Source organism: Benincasa hispida, chromosome 10 (genome assembly GCF_027475165.1).
Source record: "Benincasa hispida cultivar pf3 chromosome 10, pf3_genome.v1.1, whole genome shotgun sequence".
NCBI classification, from domain to species: Eukaryota; Viridiplantae; Streptophyta; class Magnoliopsida; order Cucurbitales; family Cucurbitaceae; genus Benincasa; species Benincasa hispida.
In genome coordinates, this window is record NC_143487.1 from 62,430,540 (window position 1) to 62,437,834 (window position 7,295).

Sequence of the window (7,295 nt, forward strand, 5' to 3'; positions counted from 1 at the left end):
GAAAACAGACAAGTGGGGAAAAATATATATATATATATATATAATTTGTGATTCCCATTTTAAAGTAATCCTTTTTTAGATTCTCGTTTTTTAAAAAAATGTGCTTTTCAGCACGAGTAAGAGTAAGACACTTTTTGTTTTTTAGTTTTAGACTAAATTATTTAAAGGGGAAAAAAATGTCCTTGGTTCAAAATAACTTTTAATTCTTTGAAAAATTAGTAATATTATCTTTTACCTTTTTACTCATGCTACAAAACTATAAATCATTTAAGGTGTAGGATAAAAATTGAGATTTGAAATAGTGTGGTATCTAAAAATGAAAATTCGGACAATAATATTGTCACCTTGTTCTAGGTTTTGTCATCTCCGTTTCAAGTCTCAATTTCCATCCAAAATTTTAATAAATTTTTATTTTTAATAATTTTGAAACATTTATAAAAAAAATATAATATTGCAAACTTTTAAATGAATATGATAATTGGTATATTTACCGTATATTTTTTATAGAAATTATTTACATATATTACTGTATTAAATATTTTATATTTAAAAATAGTTTTGTATGATGTCTTAAGAGTCTTAACTCTCTACCACATCTCCAAATTAACTCTTCCCTTTTTCAACTTGAACATAATTTAATAAGTATGAAATATGTGTCAATGACCTAGAGATTCATGCCTAATATACTATTAAATTCAAAATAATAATAGTTATGGTCCTACAAAAATATTTTAGCCTACCAACTTCTTTTCGGTGTGGTGAGAAAAAAGAAAGTGTTAGTTTAGAATGTCGTTTAAAACATGAGTGACAGAATTCTTATAGTGGGTCCACATAACTGGTATGTGATCAATGGTTTGTTTAGTACATCAACGAGAATGGATGATCAAACTTTCGACATCCAGAGAGGAAAACATGTCACTTATCGTTGAGCTAAACTCACTTCGTCAAATGATCAACGATTCTTAAATAATTTTCTTTTTTAATTCAAATTTAATCTCTATGATTTTTTAAAATTGTCTTACTATAGTAGGTCCAAGTGAATTTAAATCTAACAATTTTAATTTAAATTACAAACATGGTCTTTGAATTTTCAAGTTTATGTCTAATAACTTTAAATTTTTTTTAATAGTTTGGTATCGAGTATTTGGCACATTCAATATTTCGTAAGATTATTAAACATATAGGCAATCAAATTAAATTTTGTATTTAATAAGAAATTAAACTTTCAATTTTCTACACAATAAATTGATAATTTTGTTTTTTTGAAAAAATGTCATTGAATACAAATGAAAAATTTAAAGATCTATTAGATACAAAATCAAAAGTTTAGCCATTTATAGGATGCTTTTTAAAATTTAATGGCTTAATAGATAAAAAATTAAAATTTAATCCTTTTAACTTTATAACTAATGCATCCTAGAATTTAAAAATGTTCCACAAATCTTTTGAGTTTTTCAATTGTGTCAATAATTTTAGATTTTAATAAATAAAAGATTAATGGAACCTATGTTTAGAGTTTCGAGAGAAGATGGGAGTGGTTGGTATGAAAGATGAAAGAAGATTTTTGTCGTAGTGTGTGCGCTTCACGTGGGAGAGTGTGTATTGAAATAGTGAAGTGGGAAGTACAATAATATAAAAACACTGGTTTTGTTGAAATTTTAATATTTGAAATTATTTGCGTTTAATTTATTTTTCAGTTTTTTGTTTTTAAGTTATTTTATTTACGTCATTAAGTTTATGTTTTTAATATACCTTTAATTTGTTAGTTATTAAATTTACTCTTTGTTCCTATAAAAAAGTGATGTCTCATGTAAAATATGTATCAGAATTTTGTGTATCTCATTTTGAGAATCGCAATTTTGTGTATCGACAATTTTTTTCCTACTTCAATAAGAAGTTTGAATTTCACTCTCATTTTCATTTTTTTTCCTCTTTATTTAACAAATATTAAAATATTGATTTGTTTCCACAACGTTTATTTTTTCCATTAATTCCATTTTCTCAACAGTAGCATTAGAGCTACTTTGATTTTTCAACAATGGTATGAGAGCCCTAGATTTAAAGGCCTGTGATTTTGTTTGAGAGTGAAAATTTTTTCAATTTTGCATTTGGAAAATGTCTTCCAATTTCAGTGTTTCCTCTCCTTCACAATTTAATGGTGAAAACAATCAATTTTTTGTTGTTAAAATGCAATCTATCTCACGACACTTGGCTTTTGAGAATATGTTTCAACTGATGTTGTTCCTCAACCATTAGGAGAAAATCCAACGTTGAATCAAATCAAACTACATGAGGAGGAGAAATTAAAGAAGCCCAAAACTCTATGTTTGATTTATGTCGCTTTATCAGATCCTATATTTTCTAGGATTATTGATTGTAAAACGGAAAAAGAAGCTTGGGATAAATTGCATGAAGAATTTGAAGGAAGTGCAAGGGTGAAAGCTGTCAAACTGTTGACTCTCAAGAGAGAGTTTAAGATGCTAAAAATGAATTACTTAAATACTGGGAGGGATTTTACAACAAAAATGATGACCATTGTAAACCAGATAAGATTAGCTGGTGAAAATTTTTCAGATCAAAGATTCATGCAAAAAAATAATGGTTAGTGTTTCTAATAAATTTGAGTTAAAGATCTCTGCCATAAAGAAATCTTCTGATCTAACAACTCTCTTTATAGTTGAATTAATTAGCAAATTACAAGTCCATAAACAAAAGGGTATTATGCGTAATGGGGAGTTAAGGGTGCATTCCATACAAAGTTTAAAGACAAGAAACTTGTTGGAGACGATGATAGGCATGCAACTAAAATCATGTGAGTATGGAAAACGGAGGAGTGTCGGGAAAAGATAAATTTCCTCTTCGTTGTTGACTAACCATGCTAAAAATAATTGTTGGTTAAAAAATAAGAAAGTTTACCATTGTGGTTATTACAACAAGGACGATTATATGGAGATAGCAGGCTTGCTACAACCATTGGATGTGCCAGAATGGAAATGGGAAAGCGTGGCTATGGATTTTATTACGGGTTTGCCCAGGACAAGGAAGGGGTTCTCAGTGATTTGGGTTGTGATAGATAGACTCACCAAGGTGGCACTCTTTGTTCCAAGAAAGCCCACGTACGCGGTGAGTAAGTGGGCTCAGCTATATATGAAGGAGATAGTAAGATTGCATGGTGTGCCAGTATCAATTGTGCCTGATAGAGACCTTCGTTTTACCTCCAGTTTTTGGAAGAGCCACCAGGCACCTTTAGGGTCGCGGTTGAACTTTAGTACAACTTTTCACCCCCAAACTGATGGATAAACAGAACGTTTAAATTAGACGTTGGAGGATATATTGCATGCTTGTGCGTTGGAATTCTCAGTGGGTTGGAACTCCCACTTGCTTTTGGCAGAGTTTGCTTATAATAATAGCTATTAGGCTACCATTGGCATGTCGCCGTTTGAAGCTCTTTATGGTAGAGATTACAAGTCTTCTGTTTGCTGGGAAGAGGTTGAGGAAAGGAAACTGGTGGAAACTGAGTTAGTGGAGTTGACGAATGAAGCCATGTAAAAGATCAAGGCTAGAATGCTAGCAGCACAAAGTAGACAGAAAAGTTATGCGTAAAGATCTGGAGTTCGAAGTAGATGACAAAGTGTTCCTGAAAGTGGCACCGATAAAGGGTGTCCTGAGATTCGGGAAGAAGGGTAAGCTAAGTCTGCATTTTGTAGGGCCATTGGAGATCTTGAAGCGGGTCGGCTCCGTGGCTTACCGTTTGGCCTTACCACCATCTTTCTCCATGGTCCATAATGTCTTTTATGTCTCCATGCTGAGGAAGTATTTAACGGACCCGTCTCATGTGGTGGACTTTAAGACCTTGCAGCTGAATGAAAACTTGAGTTACGAGGAGAAGCCCGCGTAAGTGATGGCCAAAGAGGTGAAAATTTTGTGCAGCAAGGAGGTGCCACTGGTGAAGGTTCTGTGGCAGAATCATCAGTTTAAGGAAGCAACTTGGGAGCGAGAGGACGAGATGAGAGTACTGCATCCAGAGCTCTTCCAAGATCTTTTGAGGATGAAAGTTTATTAAGGGGAAGGGAATTAGGGTTATAAATGAGAATTGGGGGACCTCGGATTTCGTATAAAGGGAAAAAAAAAAGAAAAATTCTTTTTCTTTTTCCCTTCTTCTTCCTCCTTCTAGCCGCACGTCTCTCCTCACTGTGTAGTCGTTGCCGCCTCTAGGGCTTTCTTCTTCTCTTCTTTTCCGGCCAACCTCTTACTACCAGCCGCACGAGGAGTCATGCTAGTCGTCGCCGTCAACCAAGCCACACTCGTCAGCCACCTTTTCTTCCCTGTTCGTCAAACCGAAGCGATGAGCAGCGAGCCGATCGCCTTTTCTTCCCTATCCATCGAACCGAAGCGATGAGCGGTGAGTCAATCGCCTTTTCTTCCCTGTCTGTCGTACCGAAGTGACGAGCGGTGAGCCGAAGTCGCGACTCGAAGCCACGTCTCTCTCTCTGTCGCGCTGTCCTCTCCGTCCACCAGCCGTCGGTCTAAACCCCAAGCGCCGTCCGTCAGTCTTGGGTTCTGGTTACCGTCGAATCGTGGTGGTTCCATCCGATTTGTCTGTTGGGCAAGTTTCGATTTTCTTTTTGGCAGCCCATCATCATTTGGAATTCTTGGCCCTAAGCTAACCTTCCCCCATTCACCCATGGAATTTGTGGTTGGTTTCAGGAATGTGTGGCAGTGAAAGAAGTTTCCAAGCGGAGTAAATGTTTGTTTTGGGACAGTTCATTATCCTAAGGTAAGTGGTTTACTGCCGGTTTTGCCTTAAGATCTTGATAAGCCTACTGAAAAATTCTTATGTCACTATATGTAACTATGATAAAATTTGATGTATGGGTAACTGTGCTGAAGTTGATGTATGAGAATATGTGATAAGGTTTGATGTATGGGTAACTGTGCTGAAGTTGATGTATGAGAATATGTGATAAGGTTTGATGTATGGGTAGACTGTGATAATGTGCTAAGGAATGTTATACGAGTATGAGTAGACTGTGATAAGGTCGATGTATGAGTAGACTGTGATAAAGTTGATGTATGGGTAACTGTGATAAAGTTTGTTCGGGCCCACACTCTATGCTTATGTACGGTGTCCTTTTTGGGATCACCACTTGTGACCTTTGTGTCACTACTTATGAAAGCATGCTTCGGGTCACCTTTTATGCTTATGCCTATGATGCCCTTGTGCATTTTGGTCCAATGGAAAGACTAACAGATCACTGAGTGGGCCCAGTAGTGGGCCGCTTACTGAGCGCTTACTGAGTATACTTTTATACTCACCCTTTTCTTTTCCTAATTTTCAGGTAAGGGTAATGACAGACCGACACATGACAAGAGAGATCCGTGACCTGACCATTAGGACGACTTACTACTTCCGCACTTAATATCATGTTTTGGAGTCTGGTTTAGGCATTAGGTGTTTTAAACTTTCATGAAAAATTCGTTAATTTTATTATTTGACTATTGAATTGTTTTTCATTTTAAAGTTGGGTTTAGGGATACCCCGAACGATAAATTTTTATTTTATTTTATTTTTGTTTTGATTTATCTATTATTATTTTATTATGTTTCCTTCTCTTTGCTCATTTGAGCACTATTAAATAAAATTTCGGCTCTTTTATTTGATTCTTAAAAAAAAAATATACGGTTAAGTCTATGCATGCATGAAGTAGCGTCCTAGACATAAGTAGGAAAGTAGAGTCGTTACATTTTTCTTTTTCACCTTTAGTTTCAAAATTTAATGTTTGAAATTATTTACTTTATTGTTTAATTTATTTTTCAGTTTTTGGTTTTTATATATTTTATTTTAAGTTATTAAGTTTATGCTTTTAATATGCCTTTAATTTTGTAATTTATTAATTTTTCTTTTTGTTTGGGTGATATCTCATGTAAAATATGTATCACAATTTCATGGATTACATTTTGAGTAACACAATTTTGTGTACTACATTTTGAGTATCACAATTTTGTGACCAATTTTTTTCCTACTTCAATAAGAAGTTTGAATTTCACTCTCATTTTCATTTTTCTTCTCTTTGTTTAACAAACATCAAGATATTAATTTGTTTTCACAACATTTATTTTGTCCATTAATTCCATTTTCTCAACATTAATATCAAATCTGCTATGATTGTTCAACATGATGTTAAGGTATTGGACACTCAAGTCAGTAAGGGGTCAAGATGTTGGGTTTTATGTTCTAAAACTCGTGGTATGTAAATAATGGAGCTTATTCTGAAAATTCAATAAAAGTATTATTAAATAAATCTATTACTTGAATAGAAATCCAATAAACCTAAAACTTGACTATTGGATGAGTACTTGAACTTTGTGTAGAGATATAAAGGTGGATCAGGTTCGAGTAAATAGTCAAAATGATCTATAGTACATGGATAAGGTTGGGTACCTTATTTTGGTAACACTATTGGATACGGCCTGCTTTGTAGTTGTTACAAGGAGTTGTAAAGTGCTACAAACGAAGTGATCTAATTCGTTCATATTGGACATAAGGAGTGAGGGTATCCTGAGCTAAATATGACCACCAAATGAGTCATACTTTATAACGTTGTTTATTGTTTAAGACTGACTATTTCAAAGCGATGACCTAGATAACTTAACCTTAATCCTGAGCTAAATATGAACTCCTGTTTATCTGTGATTGCCCTTAGATTTGCATAGGTGAGGGTTGGCTCAACAGCGCCGACCCAATATGACTGCCATTTTAAGGGTAAGAATGGATAGATAGCTGGGGACATAGGGTGCAAGAGGGAATTCACTCCTACCCGCTTTAGGGATAATAGAGAGGTTGTTCCCTTAAGTGCTGTTTCTGGGGCTTAAACAAGGGATTTCGCCCTCTCATTCCAAATGAGAGGGATTCGGTTTTGTGATTGGATTACAAAACAATTGTCCATTAAGGGATCAGTGGGGACTTAAGGAACGAGAGGTAATTTCGAGGGTAAAACAGATATTTGACCTAGCCATAAAGAGTCTTTTTCAACTTATAGACATGATTAGGAAAATCAAAACTTTCAAACCCCGGAGGTTATTCTACATAAACTTCCTCCATGATATAACCATTTAAAAATGCACTTTTCACATTCATTTGTTACAAAATGAAATTCTTATAAGAAGCAAAAGCAAGCAACATTCTAATAGCTTCTAATCTAGCAACGGGTGCAAAAGTTTCTTCATAATCTATTCATTCCTCTTGACAATAACCTTGAGTTACAAGTCTAGCTTTATTTCTAATGATATTTTCA

The 7,295-nt window shown here is 34.4% G+C and overlaps 1 long non-coding RNA gene across 1 annotated transcript; it reads left to right on the forward strand.

Moving 5' to 3' along the window:
• The first annotated feature begins 3,839 nt into the window (after positions 1-3,839).
• On the forward strand, positions 3,840-5,601 carry LOC150033541 (uncharacterized). Its single transcript, XR_016523949.1, has 2 exons — positions 3,840-4,777; positions 5,340-5,601. It is a non-coding gene; the product is annotated as an uncharacterized LOC150033541 (long non-coding RNA).
• The last annotated feature ends 1,694 nt before the right edge of the window (positions 5,602-7,295 follow it).